Here is a 20,797-nt window from a genome sequence, read left to right as displayed (position 1 = left end):
TTAGTGCTCAGCAATCCTGTTTGTGTCGGTAGATAGCACGCCATTGATGTTACTGCCAGGGACACCTGTTGGGGTCTGGTACCCAAAAAGATCTCTGATCTTCGTACAGACTTGGGAAGGTGATGTATGGCATCCAATGGTCGACACGTACCTCTCCCAACACTCCTGTTTCTGTCATTTTATAAGCTGGCGAACATGGGCATGGAGCCGCTTAAAGGTTATTTGGTGCTCTAGGGAAGGGTGCCGCTTATGTCGCTGTAGAGCTCGCCAATGCTCTTTAATTGCCTCAGCAACTTCTGGGAACCACCAAGGGACTGTCTTTCGCCAGGAGCACCCTAAAGAACGAGGAATCAAGTTTTCCGCCGCAGAAACGATCATTATAGTGACCTGATAAATGACAACAATGATGGCGCCATGTGGGGGAGACTCAGCGGTGACAGCAGAAGTGAAGGCTTCCCCGTCTGCCTTGTTTAAAGCCCATCTGGGAAGGCGTTCATGGGCATGATGCCAGGGGAGTGACAGAAAGATGGGTAAGTGGTCACTACCACACACGTCATCATGTGCTCTCCAGTGGCTAGATGGGAGGAGGCCAGGACTGCAAACCGAGAGATCAATGGCCGAATATGCACCACGTGCCACATTGAAATGTATGGGGCACCTGTATTTAAGAGGCAGAGGTCGAGTTGTGACAGTAAATTTTCGACCTCCCTGCCTTAGCCAGTAAGCATGGCACCACACCACAAGGGGTTATGCTCATTAAAATCTCTCAAAAGTAGAAAAGGTTTAGAGTGTTGATCAATCAGTGCATCCAATATGTTCAGGGATAGTGCACCATCTGCAGGAATATAAACATTGGAGACAGTTATTCCCTGCGTCGTCCCTATCCTGACAGCCACAGCTTCAAGAGAGGTTTGAAGGAGCACAGGTTCACTACACACTGAGTTCAGGACATAGACACAAAACTCCACCTGACACTCTATTATACTCACTATGGTTCCTGTAATATCCCTTATAGCCATGGAGGGCAGGGGTCCGCATTGCCGGGAACCAGGTTACCTGGAGGACAATGCAGAAAGCAGGTGTAAAGCTTAACAGTTGCCTTAGCTCAGCCAGGTGGTGGAAAAAACTGCCCAATTCCATTGGAGGATTACAATGATCGTGAGACTGGGAAGGCACGAAACACTCAATGAGGCAGTCTACACCTCAGGGTCACCTGCTACCACCCAAGGGATCCTTTCCTGGTGAGACGATGTTCTCTGGCTGAGAAGTGAGGACTGATGTCCCCGATGGATGGGGGGATGTTGCTCCTGAAGTAGGTTGTACAGGAGCAACAGGGAGGGAAGTGCCCCCCCCCCCCCCCCCCTATCAAGGGGGCATGTGGAGTCCGATAGCTCTTAGAACGGTAGAACCGTTTTCGTAGCAGCAGCGTAGGTTGACGTCACATGCACAGGATGTACTCTCTCATATTTTCTCTTAGCCTCACTGTAGGTCAGTCGGTCCAGGGTCTTGTATTCCATTATTTTTCTTTCTTTCTGGAGAATCCTGCAGTCTGGCAAGCAAGGCGAATGGTGCGCTCCACAGTTGACACAGAAGGGAGGCAGGGCACAGGGAGTAGTGGGATGTGAAGGACATCTACAATCCCAAAGGTGACGCTGGAATACAGTGGGAAGACATATGGCCAAACTTCTAGCACTTAAAGCACCACATCAGGAGAGGGATATATGGCTTTACATCACAGCAGTAGACCATCACCTTGACCTTCACGGCTAATGTATCACCCTTGAAGGGGCCAAGACGAAGGCTCTGGTGGCAACCTAATTATCCCTCGGACCCCAGTGGACGGGCTGGATGAAATGGACACCTCACCGTTCTAAATTGGCGCACAGCTCATCGTCAGACTGCAAAAGAAGGTCCCTGTGAAATACGATACCCTGGTTCATATTTAAGCTCTTATGGGGCGTGATGGAAACAGCTAGGGGAAGCTTGTCAAAGGTGAGTAGTGCCCATGACTGGGCAGAGGATGCTGTTTTAATCAAGACCGACCCTGACCGCATTTTGGACAAGCACTCCACCTCCCCAAACTTGTCATCTAAATGCTCCACGTAAAACTGAGGTTTCATTGACAAGAAAGATCCCCCATCAATTCTCGTACATAAGAGGTACCAGGGTGAGGCCAGGGACGAGGGGGGGGGGGGGGCGACGATTTTGTGTCATATTCCTTAGCACTGAAGTTAGATCTTGACCGTTAGAGACTGCTGGTGTTTGACCACCAGCAAGAGATGATGTACTATGCTTCATGGCTTGTCATCCACCCTGATGCCACCCACTCCGACCAGGGGCCCTCCCCACAGGCACTACCCAGCTGCAGCAAAGGCCACCTGACAGAATGGCCATTGCCGGGAGTCTCAATGCCCCAGGGTGATGGGCATCTACTCCTTGGCATATGTGGGGAGTTAACGGTGCAGGCATCAGCAGAGCGATCGCTGTGTGGTCAGGGGGCTACAACCAACAGGGTACATGGTGGCCCCACCACAACAGACTGGCTACCTTGCTAGATATCAGGTGCAAAAGAGCTAAGAAGTCCATCATGGTCATCAGTGCAGAAAGTGATACTGCACAGAGGATGGAGGAGAACGCACCCAGGAGGGTGACTTCACCAAACAGTTGGAGAATGAGTGGACGTGCAGATCCACGTTGACAAAGGATGCGAGAGGTCTCAGTGCATGATGGACACTATGCACCATGTAAGGCGCCCTCCCCCAAATGGCTCACTCTTCGGGAAAATTTTGAAAAATGGAGGTCAAACCCTACAGTGGACCGTCACATAAAGGCCGAAATGTGTGAGACGCCTTTTAGTTGCCTCTTACGACAGGCAGGGATACCTCAAGCCTATTCTAACCCCTGGAGCCGCAGGGGGGCCTAAAAGATGTTCAAGTGCCAAAATTTAAACAAAAAATAATGCTATACATTAAGACTTTGTTATTGAAGGACATGGAAAAGAAGAGAAAGTATAAAGCAAGAATAGCAGCCAAATTACCCAAAACTGAGAAAGAGGGAGTAGAAGAATGGTCCTTATTCAAAGAAATCCCTCTTAGAGAAGCCACAGACATCTGTGGAAAAACAAGTGACACACCAAAAGAGGAGGCAATGCCTTGATGGAATGATCAGGTAAAGTCAGCAGTAAAAGACAGGAAAGTGCTGAAAAGAAAATTAGACCATAAAAAACAGAAAACAAATGACAGATGAAATGAATTAGCAACTGAACATCTAGCTCAGGAATACCGGAGAAAGAACATTGTTGTAAAAAGACTGATCCAGGAAGAAAAGGGAAAGTGCTGGGAAGACTTTACTACAAGGGTAGAGGAAGACTGTCAGGGAAATAGGAAATTACTATACAAAGTACTATAAAGTAAATGAAATGAATATGTAAACATCCTTTCGCTGAAAACAGGTGACGGCAACTTGATACGAACAGAGGAAGGGATCAGGGATGAAATGAATTAGTACTTCAAAATGCTGCAAAATGGAGATGGGGACAACACAACCATCAACGACTGCCGAGTAATTAATGAAGTCCGAATCACCGGACACCCATTAACATGGTGTGAGGTAAAAACAGCATTAAAGAGCATGCGGAATGGAAAGTCGGCTTGCTTTGATGATCTCAGCTCAGACATGATAAAGGCAACTGGTATATTAGGTTTAAATTGACTATATACAGTGTTATCAGTGATTGGGAAAGAAAACAAAATCCCAGAAAATTGTCATCATCCCCCTGTTCAAAAAGGGCAATCAACAAAAATGTGGAAATTACAGAGGGATCACACTGCTGTCACACACCCTGAAGCTGTTAAAAAAGGCAATAGAAAGGAGAATTAGAAAGATAGTAGAACCTTCACTTGAGGAACAACAACGTGGATTCAGGGAAGACCAAGGAACTATGGATCTTATTTTTGCAGTATGAATGCTGACAGAAAAGTACTGGAAATATGGAAGAAATTTTGTGATTGTATTTGTGAACATTGAAAAAGCGTGTGATAGTTTTCCTCGAAACAAGATATGGGAATGTTTCGAAGATCTAAAGGTGCCAAAGTACCTAATCCATAAAGTCAAGATGCTGTATCAAAAGTGTTACAGCTGTGTCCAGATAGGCAATGGACAATCAGAATGGTTTGAAACAAAGAGAGGTGTCCAACAAGGAAGTGCCCTATCACCACTCCTGTTTGTAATAGTAATGGACAAGATCATAAAATCCCTCAAGAAAATAGACAGTGAAACAAATGCCCTGGTTTTTGCTGATGATTTGATAACATGGGGAGAGACAGAAGCTGAAGCACTGAAGAAACTAAATGATTGGAACAAAACGTTCAAAAATTTCAGACTAAAAATAAGTAAAACAATAAGAAATTACCATCAACAGGCAAGGAAAAACCCCAAATATATTTCTAGGAGTAGTCAAAGTAGAATCTGTTTCACATTTCAAGTACCTAGGAAGCATGATCTCAAAAGATAACACTATTAAGAAGGAACTACTCAGCAGGGTGCAGAAAGCATCCTATTTTTTCAGTTAAATCAGGAATCTTCTCTGGGATGATAAAATGCCACGAAAAGCAAAAGCGATTGTGTATCACATTTATTTTGTACCATTCCTAACATATGGTTTAGAAATATGTACCCTACTAAACAAAGACCACAATTCAGACAACAAAAATGAGATTCATTAAAACTATGAATCAAACAACTAGAAAGGAAACAATCAGAAATGAGGCGAACGAAGACCTAGGCTGTAGAGAAGGGACCGTTTGATATGGAATGGGTGGCAGCTGTCATAATGGAAGTACTGTTGCTTGTTGGTGGGTTTGATGTGGACGGATGTGTGAAGCTGGCCATTGGACAGATGGAGGTCAACGTCGAGGAAAGTGACATGGGATTTAGAGTAGGACCAGGTGAATCTGATGGAACCAAAGGAGCTAAGGTTGGAGAGGAAATTCTGGAGTTCTTCTTCACTGTGAGTCCAGATCATGAAGATGTCATCAATAAATCTATACCAAACTTTGGGTTGCCAGGCCTGGGTAACCAAGAAGGCTTCCTCTAAGCGACCCGTAAATAGGTTGGCGTACGAGGGGGCCATCCTGGTACCCATGGCTGTTCCTTTTAATTGTTGGTATGTCTGGCCTTCAAAAGTGAAGAAGTTGTGAGTTAGGATGAAGCTGGCTAAGGTAATGAGGAAAGAGGTTTTAGGTAGGGTGGTAGGTGATCGGCGTGAAAGGAAGTGCTCCATCGCAGTGAGGCCCTGGATGCGCGGGATATTTGTGTATAAGGAAGTGGCATCAATGGTTACAAGGATGGTTTCCAGAGGTAACAGATTGGGTTAGGATTCCAGGCGTTCGAGAAAGTGGTTGGTGTCTTTGATGAAGGATGGGAGACTGCATGTAATGGGTTGAAGGTGTTGATCTACGTAGGCAGAGATACGTTCTGTGGGGGCTTGGTAACCAGCTACAATGGGGCGGCCAGGATGATTGGGTTTGTGAATTTTAGGAAGTAGGTAGAAGGTAGGGGTGTGGGGTGTCGGTGGGGTCAGGAGGTTGATGGAGTCAGGTGAAAGGTTTTGTAGGGGGCCTAAGGTTCTGAGGATTCCTTGAAGCTCCGCCTGGACATCGGGAATGGGATTACCTTAGGTAACTTTGTATGTAGTGTTGTCTGAAAGCTGATGCAGTCCCTCAGCCACATACTCCCGAAGATCAAGTACCACGGTCGTGGAACCCTTGTCCGTCGGAAGAATGACGATGGATCAGTCAGCCTTCAGATCACGGATAGCATGGGCTTCAGCTGTGGTGATGTTGGGAGTAGGATTAAGGTTTTTCAAGAAGGATTAAGAGGCAAGGCTGGAAGCGAGAAATTCCTGAAAGGTTTGGAGAGGGTGATTTTGAGGAAGAGGAGGTGGGTCCCGCTGTGACGGAGGATGGAACTGTTCCAGGCAGGGTTCAATTTGGATAGTGTCTTGGGGAGATGGATCATTAGGAGTAGGATCAGGATTATTTTTCTTCGGGGCAAAGTGATATTTCCAGCAGAGAGTACGAATGTAGGCCAGTAAATCTTTGACGAGGCCTGTTTGGTTGAATCTGGGAGTAGGGCTGAAGGTGAGGCCTTTGGATAGGACAGATGTTTCGGATTGGGAGAGAGGTTTGGAGGAAAGGTTAACTACTGAATTGGGGTGTTGTGGTTCCAGATTGTGTTGGTTAGAATTTTGAGGTTTTAGGGGGAGTGGAGCTGGAAGTGGGAGATTGAGTAGATCGGAGAGACTGGGTCTGTGTGCAATGAGAGGAGGTTGAGGTTTGCTGGAAAGGTTGTGGAGGGTGAGTGAGTTGCCTTTCCAGAGGTGGGAAACCAGGAGATTGGATAGTTTTTTGAGGTGGAGGGTGGCATGCTGTTCTAATTTGCGGTTGGCCTGTAGGAGGATGCTCTGAACAGCCAGTGTGGATGTGGGGAGGAAAGATTAAGGACTTTTATTAAGGATAGGAGTTGATGGGTGTGTTCATTGGTTGAGTTGATGTGTAGGTGAAGGAGTAGGCAGGTGAGGGCTATGGATTGTTCAGTTTGGAACTGGTATAGGGACTGATGGAAAGACGGGTTACAGCCAGAGATGGGAACTTTAAGTGTGAGGCCTTTGGGGGTAATGCCAAATGTCAGAGAAGCCTGAGTAAATAAAATATGGGAGCGTAATCTGGCTAGGGCGAAGGCATGTTTGCAGAGGGAATGTAAATAAAACTTAATGGGGTCATTGTGGGGATGTTGTGAGGGTGACATGGTATTAGACTGTGGAAAGTGTAACAGAGGCTGAGATGAAAATAAAAATATGTGAGGAGATATAAAGGTGAACTAGAAAGCAACTAGAGATCTGGTGTGAAGAAAGTCGAAAAAGTGTTGGTTAAAGCTGAGCTATGTTGATCCTGTGGTGAACTAACCTTCATAACCTCTTGGTTCATCCCTATGAAATCCCCAAACCACCTTCCCTACCCTCTGGCTCCTACCCTTGTAACTGCCCCTGGTCTAAGATCTGTCCCATGCACCCTCCCACCACCACCTACTCCAGTCCTGTAACCCGGAAGGTGTACACGATCAAAGGCAGAGCCATGTGTGAAAGCACGCACGTGATTTACCAACTGACCTGCCTACACTGTGAAGCGTTCTATGTGGGAATGACCAGCAACAAACTGTCCATTCGCAGGAACGGACACAGGCAGACAGTGTTTGTTGGTAATGAGGATCACCCTGTGGCTAAACATGCCTTGGTGCACAGCCAGCACATCTTGGCACAGTGATACACCGTCCGGGTTATCTGGATACTTCCCACTGACACCAACCTATCAGAACTCCGGAGACGGGAACTTGTCCTTCAATATATTCTCTCTTCCCGTTACCCACCAGTCCTCAACCTCCGCTAATTTCAAGTTGCCGCTGCTCGTACCTCACGCGTCATTCATCATCATCTTTGCCTCTGTACTTCCGCCTCGACTGACATCTCTGCCCAACCTCTTTGCATTTACATATGTCTGCCTGTGTGTGTGTATATGTGCGGATGGATATGTGTGTGTGTGCGAGTGTATACCTGCCTGTGCTTTTTTCCCCCTAAGGTAAGTCTTTCCGCTCCCGGGATTGGAATGACTCCTTACCTTCTCCTTTAAAACCTACATCCTTTCGTCTTTCCCTCTCCTTCCTTGGGTTGCGAAAGCTTGAAATTTGTGTAATTTTTTTTTATTGGTTATATTGTCTCTATCAGCATACCAATGCTTTCGTTTGGTACGTTACAGCTTCTTTGTTTTTAGATATATTTTTCCTACATGGAATGTTTCCCTTATATATATATATATATAACTTCTGCACAATTTCAGTGCAGTAATGTGTTCATTGTAAATAAGTATTTAGTAGTTGTATTACACGTTTACTGCCTTATAAATAAATAAAAAACTTTTTTATTTTAAATTCAGTGCATTAGTATTTGTAAAATGATTCTTTCATATAGCGTTCATTAAAAAATGACGACCTTGCCACTTGGGACCTGTGGAATGGTACATTAGCTTATTTGGTAAATATTTGTCATGTATTGTTGTTTTTCTGACATGTTCTACATCCTGGAGGACCTCCTCACTACGGATCAATTGGAATGAAAGTAAATCTAATCTAATCTAATTTAGGCGCTATTGAGTGTACTCACATCCCCATGAAATCTTATGGTTGCAAGTCCACCTCCATAGCTGAGCTGTCAGCACAGCTGAACACCATGGAAGGGGTCCGGGTCGAAATTTTGAAAGACCAATTGCTTTTGAAATTCATAACTGAATAACAGATGATCTGAAAGTTCCTCTGGAACAGATTCAGCTGGAGTTTCTGTTTAACTCACTGTTCATAAAGACAGACAACACTGCTGAAACTGAGAGATTAGCAAAAACAAACACTTCTATATGGAAATTTTGACACAGAGACATGTTAGTTAGAGACGTGATGATTCAACACTCAAATTATGAGTTCAGGAATTTAAAAGTGTACAATCTATTCTTCAAAGTGCCAGATGGGGAGATCATAAAGATTTTCAGAATGTATGGGAATGTTTCTGGAGACTCTCATTGAAAGAAAAGGTGACTCCCGAGCAATCACACGAGGAGGAGGTAAAAAACTATGCAAGACCCAGTTGGTAGCCAGAAGGGGCAAGCATAACAGTACCTCCTACAGTCACACCTGCAGCAATAGCTACACATGTACCTCTCCCTGCAGCGGAAGCCATCACAGACCCTGTAAGCGACAAAAGATGGATTAATGAGGACAATTTGGAGGAAAATGACCTGCAGCTGAGATCGGCCTGTGTGCCAATGCAGCCCACAAACAAAAGACCAGCTGAACAAAAGAGGAATACAAGACAACACATATAGGAAATTCCAACAAACAGCAATATATGACCAGAAAGCAGTATGATGGGTGAATCACCAAAAACTTGCACTACAAATATTGTGGAAATGGAAAGTGTTATTGATGTGTGATTTTCACAGAACGGATTGGTTGGCAGAGGCTCGTACTGTTAGACAATAAACAGATTGTAATAGTACTATTAGTATTTGTTTTACAAACACACACTTTTTCAAACATAATAATGTCTGCCTATTGACATTGAAGTTGGGTCAATTAGAATGTCACTGGTGTCTATTGCAAGAGCCTCGTGTGAGTCATTTACGAGATAGCGTATTGTGTAAAGTTTACACATTGACACTTGTTTGTGCCATTAAGTCTATGTAGTTGCTAGCTGCTATGTTGTTATGTTTTCTTACAGTGTGCTTATGTTCCTCGAGCGCATTGGAACTTACTAGTCAGTTAGTGTGCGAAAGTTGGAGCTTTAGGTCGTGAGTGGATGATAGGATTTACCAAATGCAGAAAAAGCCAATAAGCTCATGGTGTATGGAGAGTGTAGGAAGAATACAGTTCACTCTTGTACGTTGTATGCAGCAAGATATCCCAACAGGTGTCAGCCAGCTCGGCAGTTATTTATCAACCTCTTCACCCATGTTTGTGAAGGATCAGTGTAGCATGTAGACAATGTAGCAGAGGGAAACAAGCGATGACAGAAGAGGAGAAAATTAATGTTTTTGTTGCTGTTGCAATTATCCGCATATTAGCTCCCACGCAAACGCATGAAGAAGTGGCACGAGTCAGCCAAGTGTCCTACACATTCTCCATCAACATACGTTCAATCCCTATCACATCCTTCTCCATCAAGAGCTGCATGGAAATAATTATGAGAATCATGTCAACTTCTGTACATGGCATCAAGACAGGATACTCTAGATGAATCATGTAGGTTGTTTAGTAATGAAGCAACAGCTACCAAGCAAGACCAGGTAAACCACTGAAACATGCATTACTGGTCTGTTAACAATCCCCACTGGCTTTGTGGCAACTCCTTCCATTGCCTCCATTTGTAGCAGCAGACAACGGGCTGTGTAGACTGAAAACCAGGCTCCCCAACACACTCGGATGGAGACTTAGACGGACATGCTTTCCGAACACAAGGCATGCTGAACCATCGCTTGAGCAATCTTTTGTTCCACTTCGATGAGGCAACAGTCCCAGTCATGCTCTTGGTAGCTCAACCGCCTAACACCATCTGACTTACGTTGCTCTCTGCTGCATTTTGCCAGGGTATGCGTGAAGTGCAAAATTCTTATCCAGTGCTCGGTGTCAGTTTTCTGTCATAGTTTGTTTAACAACAGGAGTGCTACCCCATTTTTCCGTGCTGCCTTTCTGAGTTGCATCTCCTCGAGGTGCTTCTATTGACTACAGGCGTACAAAGCCTGATGCCAAGCACCTGGTTTGCAATTGGAATACTGTGTGCAGTGTAGTGTAAATAGTGCAGTGTGAACCATGAGTAACAAGTGGATTTATTACTATTCTACCCCCGACCATTTTGGCACCCCTTTGCTGCCAAGTGTGCCATTGTAGTGGGTTTTCCCGTGCCACCAGATGATGCTGAACAAACGTCATTTATAGTCCGCCTGGTCCAGAGCTGTCAGCCCGAGCGAGGGCCTACCTTGATTAAGAGGTATTAGCTCGTTGAATTCTGCTTTAATTGTTAGCTTTTGGGTTAATATGTTAATCAGCTTGCATGTCTCTTCCAGCACACCCCGTCATTCATTGTCACTTTCCTTAACTAGCACACCACTTGGGCATGTATGCCTGTTAGGAATACAGAAGGGGACATAAATCATTCCTTCAGCTTCATCAGATGGAATGTTAGCGTCCAAGGAGTGTAAACATGTGGTGTGGAATAGTGAACCACCAGCTCATAGGTCTACTTTTCATAGACAGAACACTGAAAGCACACAGGTATCACAGCACCTAACACACTGTCTTCCACAGATACTAGAAGACTTCCTCTGCAGACGAGGAGGAACTGTGGTCTCAACATTATAGCTGTCCAGACCATAGTGCACAAAGCACATCTTCATGAATTGTTTCCAAATTGTGGGATCGGATGCCGGCCCATTCCCCCAGATTAGATGCCTGTAAACTTTTCTCTGTGGGAAAAGCTGAATGATGCTGTCTACAAGGACATACCAATTACATCTGATTATATGTAATGACTAATTACTGCAGCCTGCTCAGACATCTCCGTTGAAATGCTAGCATGTGTGCAGCAATTGTTCCATACCGGACTGGGAGAGTGTATTGCCACTGCCAGTGGTCATTTCAAGCAAAACCTTTAGTGATTAATTGTTTTATTACTGGTCAGAATCCACATAACTTGTGTTGATCTTTAGTGTGTGCTACCACAGGTATTGTACAGGCGTTGGTGTGGGAAGGTTTCAAAATTCGATATCTCATAAATGACTTGCACTAGAATCCTGCAACAAACACCACTGACATTCTAATTTCCTCTACTTTTAGTCTGTTAATGTCAATATGCATTGTCCCACTTAAAAAGTGTACATTTGCACAATCTGTCAATTGGCTAACAATATGAGCCTCTGACTACCAAGCCATTCTGTGAAAACTGCACATCAATAGCACTTTCCATTTCCGCACTCTGGTGCAAGTTCTACGTGATTCATGCTATATAAAGGAAAAAATTCTAACAAGCTCAGAAGAGAGCTATGCCGAATACTTTGGTACACAGAGCAAGGACTATTTCAGACAAGGATCATCTCAGCTCCGAGATTAACCATCTGACAACGGTACTCAGAAAATACGGATATTCTGATTGTGATATCAGATCTACTCTGGTGAAGAAACCTAGAAACAATGCTGTTCGAACAGATGAAGAGGACCAACACATCGCACGGCTACCATTCTGCAGTGCAACAACCAGCAAGATCGGTCGAGTCCTGAGCCGGCAGGGAATCAGATCAGTCTTCCGGCCACCCAGGAAGATTAAGGAAATGTTGTGACGCATGAAAGATAATCTTGGCCTGAGAGTACCGGGAATTTACAGTATTCCTTGCGAGTGTGGCAAAAATTATGTGGGCCGGTCTATAAGAACTGTTGCCGATCGCTGTGTGGAACATCAGCGTCACCTGAAATACAGGTATCTAGAAAAAATCAGCGGTGGCTGAGAACAGTTTGTTAAATAAACATAAGATTCTATTTGATGAAACAAGAATACTTGCTCACGCTTCAAACTATTGGGACTTTGTCATCAGAGAAGCAGTTGAAATTAGACTATGTGAAAATAATTTCAGCAGAGACTCAGGATATGCATTTAGCAATGCATGGAAGTGTGCAGTTGATAACTGCGATGGATGGCGCTGCAAGCAATGCTGGATAAAGCATACAAACAAAATCTATGGATATACAGGCCACCACCCCTGTACACGCCGTGATGCCATGCAGCCAATGAGAAGCCATCCACTGCTTATAAAAGCGGAAGCCTCACGAGTCCACGACAGTCAGTTTTACCCGTGATGAAGATGATGGAGGTGGTCATCGAAAGCTTGGGATTTTATCCAAATTTGACGCAGCAAGTAAAGCAAGAACTTTTTATGCAAGGACTCTATGTCACGAAAGACTTCATAGTCATATTAGTTTCCTCTACGGGGAGGATGTAGCGCGCAGTGGTAGTCGACTGGAGAAGCTGTGCTTGAAACAGTCACAGCTGCTGAGTAAGCTGGTTTTTCTACAAAGTTGTTGTGACAAGGAGGTTGTACCAAATTTCACAGTTGTCAAACATCACATACAAACTGCTGCAGTGAATAGAATTTTGCGGAAGACAAGTCATGCGATTGTCAGGAAGAGGATACATCATACGAGGTATGAACTGGATGCCAACGCTCACTCCTTATATAGTTGCCATCTGTTTTTGTCTGCAGTTTTGTCACCTTGGGACTGGGAATGGGTAGACATGACCTTGGCAGCACATCAGTGAGCTAATTTAAGCAAGACTACAGCAAAACAGCAAAAATTTGTACGCCTTAACCGTGTAAAAGGAATTTCTGGGTCCAGCGAAGCACTTCACACTGTTATCAACTTCTCCGACAAGGAAATGGATGATGTCACCATCTCAGTTCTCAGTAAGGGACTGAACTTTTCTCCAGCTCCACAAAAGCTACCAGTGGCCGAGATTATCAGTGGAGCAGAACAAGTGGTTCGGCACTTTCCTGAAGTGGCAGCAGATGAGGTAAGGCTTGCCACTAGTCGGATTTTAGCAACAGCCAAACCTCCTAGGTCCAGTGTAAGCAGAATGGAGAAACTGACATTGAAATCGTTGGGGAAGGATGAAGAGTTAGTTGTGCTAACAGCCAACAAAGGGAATGCCACAGTTATCCTCAATGCTACCAATTATCATAAGAACATGGCCCTATTATTGGAAGATACCACATACCGGATTCTTAAACGGAATCCCACAGCAACACTTAGCACGAAGACAGGGGAGCTACTGAAGAACTCTGGCCTCCCAGAAGAACTGGTCAAGAATCTACAACCAAGAGCAGCAAGGCCACCCAGGTTATACAGTCTACCCAAGGTCCGTAAGGATAGGGTCCTATTGAGACCTATTGTTAGTGCTATTGGGTCTCCTACATATCGGTTGGCAAAATACTTAACCAAATTATTAGCACCTATAGTCAGCCACTGTAGCCATCATATTAATAACTCAAAAATGTTTGTTGACATCATAGAGCAGATGAGGATAGGTCTGAATGACATCATAATAAGCCTAGATGTGGTCTCTTTGTTTACAAAGGTACCAGTGGAAGATACGTTAAAACTGTTGGCTGCTCATTTCTCTCCTGAAATACTGAAGTTATTTCGACACACTTTGATGACCACCTATTTTTTGTATGGTGGAAAATATTATGAAATGACTGATGGAACAGCCATTGGTTCGCCACTGTCACCAGCTATAGCTAAATTTTTCATGGAGGATTTCGAGGAACGAGCGTTAAACAGTGCTCCCTTACGTCCATCCTGCTCCTTCAGATATGTTGGCGATACATTTTTAATCTGGCCACATGGCAATGAGGCACTGCAGCAGTTTGTTGATCATTTGAATGGTACACACAAGAACGTAAGATTTACAGTGGACGTGGAGAAAGATGGGAAGTTACCCTTCTTAGATGTGCTGGTGGAGCGAAATTCAGATGGTCGTCTTGGACATTCTGTGTACAGAAAACTGACGTACAGATTTATATCTAAATGCACATAGTTTTCACCACCCAGTCCACAAGAGAGCTATGCTGAATACCTTGGTACACAGAGCAAGGACTATTTCGGACAAGGATCACCTCGGCTCCGAGATTAACGATATAATGACAGTATTCAGAAAAAATGGATATTCTGAACATGATACCAGATCTACTCTGGCAAAGAAACCTAGGAAGGATGCTGTTCGAACAGATCAAGAGGACCAACACATAGCGCCCCTACCATTCTGCGGTGCAACAACCAGCAAGATCGGTAGAGTCCTGAGCCGGCAGGGAATCAGATCAGTGTTCCAGCCACCCAGGAAGATTAAGGAAATGTTGTGACCCGCGAAAGATAATCTCGGCCTGAGAGTACCGGGAATTTACAGCATTCCTTGCGAATGTGGCAAAAATTATGTGGGCCGGTCTATAAGAACTGTTGCCGATCGCTGTGTGGAACATCAGCGTCACCTGAAATACAGGTATATCTAGAAAAATCAGCAGTGGCTGAACACAGTTTGTTAAATAAACATAATATTCTATTTGATGAAACAGGAATACTTGCTCATGCTTCAAACTATTGGGACTCTGTCATCAGGGAAGCAACTGAAATTAGACCATGTGAAAATAATTTCAATAGAGACTCTGGATATGCACTCACGGAAGCACGCAGTTGATAAAGAAAGAGTGCAGAGGGAGACTTCTTACATTCCTCGCAGTTCTCCACCTGTTGCAATGGATGGCACTGCAAGCAACATTGGATAAAGCATGCAAACAAAAACTATGGACATAGAGGCCACCATCTCCGCATGCGCCGTTTTCACCGTGACACCATACAGCCAATGAGAAGCCATCCACTAATTATAAAAGCGGAAGCCTCACCGGTCCACGACAGTCAGCTTTACCCCTGACGAAGATGACAGAGGTAGTCATCGAAAGCTCGGGATATTATCCAAATTTGATGTGGCAAGTAAAGCAAGAACTTTTTATGCAAGCCCAAGAAAATATTAAAAACAAGTAGAGATGGTGATGTCATTGCAAAACCTCTTGGGGGGGGGGGGGGGGAATGAAACCGACTCCCACTGATAAGAATATGGCACAAAATGGCCAGAAGAAACAAATGCAAACAGAAATAGGAACAGGAGTGAGAGGAGAAGGAACAGCTCCAGCCACTCATAATATCAATAAAATTACACTGCCCACAAAAACAAATTCTCTAGTGTAATTCCTACACTACGACACAGCTGACATAGCATTATTACCAGAATTTGTAACAATATAGAAGAAATTGTTGGATATAATGTAATACTTAACATAGATCCAGAAGTGAAATGTGGCACACCCATTTTAACACGTTAGTGCCCACTGTGACTCTGTAGTCATGTCAAATTTCATCATTATATTTCCTTACAGGAGGGTTATTCCTTTCTTGCCCACTGTGACTTGAGTGCTACAATATTGCTGCTTTACCTTTAGGTTGTTGGTACTGACACTAAGTTAGTATTTTTGTCAGAAGGTGGCACTGAATATTTGGTTGCATTCATTTGGCGGCTTTCTGTGCTGATTAATTTAGCTACTATTTACAATGATTCCATTTTTATTTTTCAAGAAACAGAAACACTTAGTAATAAATGTATCATTCTTTATTATTAAAATACTGTAGTTCATATAAGTATAAATGTTGCATGTTTTATGAGTGAATTCAGGTCCATTTCTCTGAAGTCTAATGGAGACCAATGGAATCATAATATCACTTTGTTACAAAGTCATGGATTTCAAAAAGTTCTTTGGAAAACTGAAAAAAGGTGAGGAGTATGAAGTTGGCCTATTTCTGGGTATGAATAAGAAGATTTTGTCTTAGATTCAGATAGTGAGGATGGTACTGAGATAGTATAAAATTGCCAAAGAAACATAATTATAGTTGAGAGCAATAATGACAGTGCAGAGGACAGTGATAATTGTGTACTTGTGAATAATGAAAGTGATAACGAGAACAGCAGTGATAAAGTTCAAGTCAATTATGGCTGAAGAAGTACTACCAATCACATTATTTGTCCTATGGGAGAGTCCTCTTCTTTGTGCACTGGAAGAACCATGGCTACCTGTGTTCTACAGACAGTTGCTGTATAATACTGTACATCATACCAACTTATACACAATACAGAAAGATGTTTCAAAACCAGGTAGCACTAATAAATATGAAATTGAACGATTTTTTGTCTGTTGTATGTCAATGTCCATTTATGGGCTTCCATCGTCTCATATGTATTGGGAAACTACTACTACTATCACTCAAAATGTTGTTGATATAATGAGCCACAATAGGTGAGAGCAGCTAAAATTAGGACTCAATTTCAATGACAATAAAAATATAGATCCAGCTGACAACTTGTGGAAGTTCAGATCCATTCTGGGCCCATTGGTTGAAAATATTTAAAATATCCCTATGAGTGAAATGTTTCACTGTGGACAAAGAGATTATTACTTTCAAGGGAAAACATAGCTTGAAAAATTATGTGAAAAATAAACCTAAAAAATGGGATTACAAAGCATTTGTCTTTTATGATTCAAATGGCATAGCACATAATTTAGAGATATTTTTGGGGGAAGCAGAGCATGATCCTTCCTTACCTGATGTAGGGGTGAGTGAAAATAATGTTCTGCACTTGGATTCTGTGATACCTAGAGACAAGTCGACAAACTGTATTTTAACAACTGGTTCACAGGAGTTCAGTAAGTAGTTGAACTAGAAAAAATTGACATTGAGTATTTAAGACAGGCCTTGAAGGAAGCTAGGTGTAAAAAAAATGAAGATATAATACTAACATCTGAAAATAAGACACGTGCAATGTGGAATATCATTAACAGTCAGTGCAACAGGAAAATGACTTCACAGGCTGAAAGCAGTAATCTGAATGCTGCACAGTTAAATACATTCTTCACTGAGAAGGTGCAAGAAATAATAAAGGTGATTGGCACTTCCAATATAGCCACTGACCATAAATACTACCTGAGAAACACCACAAAGCCTGAAAGTATATTTAGCTTTAAACTGGATAAGATACAGGATGTTACTAATATACTGAGGAAAATGAAGAACAGTTTTAGTAATGACGTTTATGGTTTAAGTTCAGCCATGTTAAAGTGTGATTCAGTTCAACTGCCAGAATTGATAACACATGTAGTAAATACATGTATTTTGGAGGCTCAGTTCCCAAAGGCACTAAAGTTTGTTAAAGTCACTCCAATACACAAAAAAGGCAGCCTCTTAAGTTGCGATAATTTTAGGCCTGTTTCAATTGTGCCAATCTTGCCTAAAGTGATAGAAACTATATTAAATAATCAAATAGTAAAATACTTTGAAGAAAACAAAATCTTCACTGATAGTCAATTTGGCTTCAGATCAGGGTTAGAGCTGTTAAGTCTGCCTTATCACTTTTAACACAGTGTGTGAAGCAGCTAGAAAGCAAGCTAATGGTTCAGAATAAACTCTTTGATTTATCAAAAGCTTTCGACACTGTCTCATGAAATCTTATTGAACAAACTGCAATTCTATGGCTTTACAGGAAGTGCTCTGGAATTGATAAAATCTTATCTAAGTAATAGAGTGCAGAAGGTGGTTTTTAATGGTGCATAATCAGATTACTTACCTGTGGGCATGGGTGTCCCACAAGGTTCTGTACTTGGCCAATCCTATTTATTATTTATATAAATGACTTACCATGTAACATAGTTGGACTGTCAACTAGGACTTACTTATTTGCAGATGATCTTGCAGTCTGTATAACTGCAGAAACAGCACAGAAGGTGAAATATGAAGCAGACCAGTGCACTGTCAAAGTTGAAAATTGGTGTAAAGCTGAACCTACACAATCAACAGTGTGCCTACGCAAACCAATTGAAGGTTCAAACAGAAATGTCACTGCAAAATGATTAAAATGGCTCTGAGCACTATGGGACTTAACTTCTGAGGTCATCAGTCCCCTAGAACTTAGAACTACTTAAACCTAACTAACCTAAGGACACCACACACATACATGCCCGAGGGAGGATTCGAACTTGCGACCGTAGCGGTCGTGCGGTTCCAGACTCTAGCGCCTAGAACCGCTCGGCCAACCTGGCCGACAAATGTCACTGCAGATAATTGGTTTTCATTCGTGGAACTGGTAGAAGAACTGAGAAAAAGGTCACTGACATTTGTTGGAACCGGGAGGGGGCGGGCGGCATCAAACTGTTATTCCAGCAGAATTCATGTATGATAAATCTAGACCAGTTGGATCAGTTTTCTACAGTTTTGCAAATGAGTTACTTATAAACATAAGTTGTGTAAACAGTTTCATACTTGTGCTATCGACAAAACCCTATTATCAAAAGGGTGAGGTTTATCAAAACATTGGCCCACTTTCTGACAGAACTGCACATCAGATGAGGGCTCACCATTCCGAATCTGCCTTGTGATTTCAAGGACCGCATACAGCAAGAGCTGCTTGAAGAGGAATCTGTTGTGATAGGAGATGGTCAAGTTCCAAGTGATAAAATTGAGAAGAGGATAACCTGCTCCAAGTGTCCATCTTCCAAAGACAGAAAGACTTCCTACAAGTGTGTTCAGTGTAACAAGCCAATATGTCTGGAGTGTAGACCGAAAGTTTGTACCACATGTGTAATCAAAATTGAATAAATGTTGGTTTTTATAAACAGTTACAATATTATTTTCTCAGTAACAATTTATGTAGTAACTTTGTTAATTTTGAATAAATAAAACTAAAAAATAGCTCAGTTTAATGTTTCATATAAAAATATTGTCCTAAACCCACAAATAAACTGTTAAAACTATGAAAATATATGGAAGAGGAAAAATCAGGTCTCTCAGACTGGATGTTCCTAATTATATACTATCAGCCTATGTTTCTGTTTTACCGTATTTACTCGAATCTAAGCTGCACTTTTTTTCCGGTTTTTGTAATCCAAAAACCCGTCTGCGGCTTAGAATCCAGTGCAAAGTAAGCGGAAGTTCTGAAAAATGTTGGTAGGTGCCGCCACAACTTAACTTCTGCCGTCGAATGTATGTAGCGCTACACAGGCATGCTTTGCAGGCACAAAGATAAATACTGGCGGCAAAATCTCTGCGTCAGTAAATAAATTAAAAAAAAAGGTGGAAGACGAGCTTTTTTTCTCCGCCCCGAGTTTCGACCACTGCACCTTCATACATTATCCAACAAAGTAAATACAAATTCCGTATTGTTCATCTTCGAATGTAGCAGCATTTCAATGTACTACGAAAATCCGACTGGAAAGAATGTTTGAGATGTTTGTCAATATGGCCAACTCTACGTTCTGAATTCTTCCTACCCGTGAGAAGAGATGGTTGCTAATAGGAACTATTATGAACTGTGAATCACATGCAGTATTCTCTTCACCATAAGAATAATACGAATATAAACATTTTGCCATGTATTCTTTCGTGTTTGCTGCTATTTCATTTAAATCCTGTCTGTCTAATAAACTACGAAACTAGTGAGAGACAACAGCAAACGCGGAAGAATATACATATCATGTCATGTTTATATTCGTATCATTCTTATGCCTAATAATGATACAGTTAGAAATGAAGCACGGCAATTGACTAGATTTTTAAATCTAAGATGACTCTTATTTCTGTGCTGAATGTAATGTACAAAAGTGGCGTCTGCAAAGATTTTCAAACGGAGAAAAATTTTCACTAAACTCTCGTTCAGAACATGTTCTATCATACGCAGTCTATTATTTGGTTCTTATTGATCATTATCAAAGAAAGCAGCAGTGTAAGTAACAACAAATAGCAGTCTCTTGCCATTGTTTCGATAATGAAACAATTCCTGTTTTTTTTTTTTTTTATTGTAAGCGGCGGTAGTGCGCACAAAAGCAAGCCATGCCGCGAGCGGCGACAGTTCGTAAATACACAGTATCAGAATGCAACAAACAATGCATGACACAGTACAATAATGCATTTTCAGCTTAGAGTAACGTAAACACCTATAACAAAGAGAACAGCACTTATCAGATCAAAGAAAAATAAGCAATCTATTCAAACCAGACGAAGCACGTGAAAAAGGAAGGGTATCCGTATAAATACAGACGGAGTGCCTGACACATAGCAATGGCTACCTGGTAAAGCTTAACTGCTAAGCTTACGAATCGAACCAAACTACTGTAGCTGTATCGTCATTCATTCGACCTAAATTGTATCTCATATTACAATGGACCAAATTTGTTTCGATATGGAGCTGCGGCCTAAAACTTTTCTCTCGCCTTGAATTTAATGTCTCAAATTTCAGGTGCGGCTTAGATTCGGGAATTTTTTTTTCCCTTGATTTCGAGTCTCATTTTTCAGGTGCGGCTTAGATTCGAGTGCGGCTTAGATTCGAGTAAATATGGTAAGCGTTAAAATCAATTTTAACTTGTTTATTTCTGCATGTTATTGTTATTCCATTATTCTTTACTTACTTACAATTTTATTGTAACGTACAGCTGGAGTGTTATCTTTTAATGGGAATAGTAGAATATTCATACAAGACTGAACATGAAATATAAGTGCTCACTATGACCTCAGAGTCACAAAGCTATTTTGAAAATACAAATAATTTTAAAAACAAAAG

Source organism: Schistocerca serialis, chromosome 8, assembly GCF_023864345.2.
Source record: "Schistocerca serialis cubense isolate TAMUIC-IGC-003099 chromosome 8, iqSchSeri2.2, whole genome shotgun sequence".
Lineage (NCBI taxonomy): Eukaryota > Metazoa > Arthropoda > Insecta > Orthoptera > Acrididae > Schistocerca > Schistocerca serialis.
The sequence above is the reverse complement of the archived record's forward strand: the minus strand, read 5'-3'. Positions refer to the sequence as shown.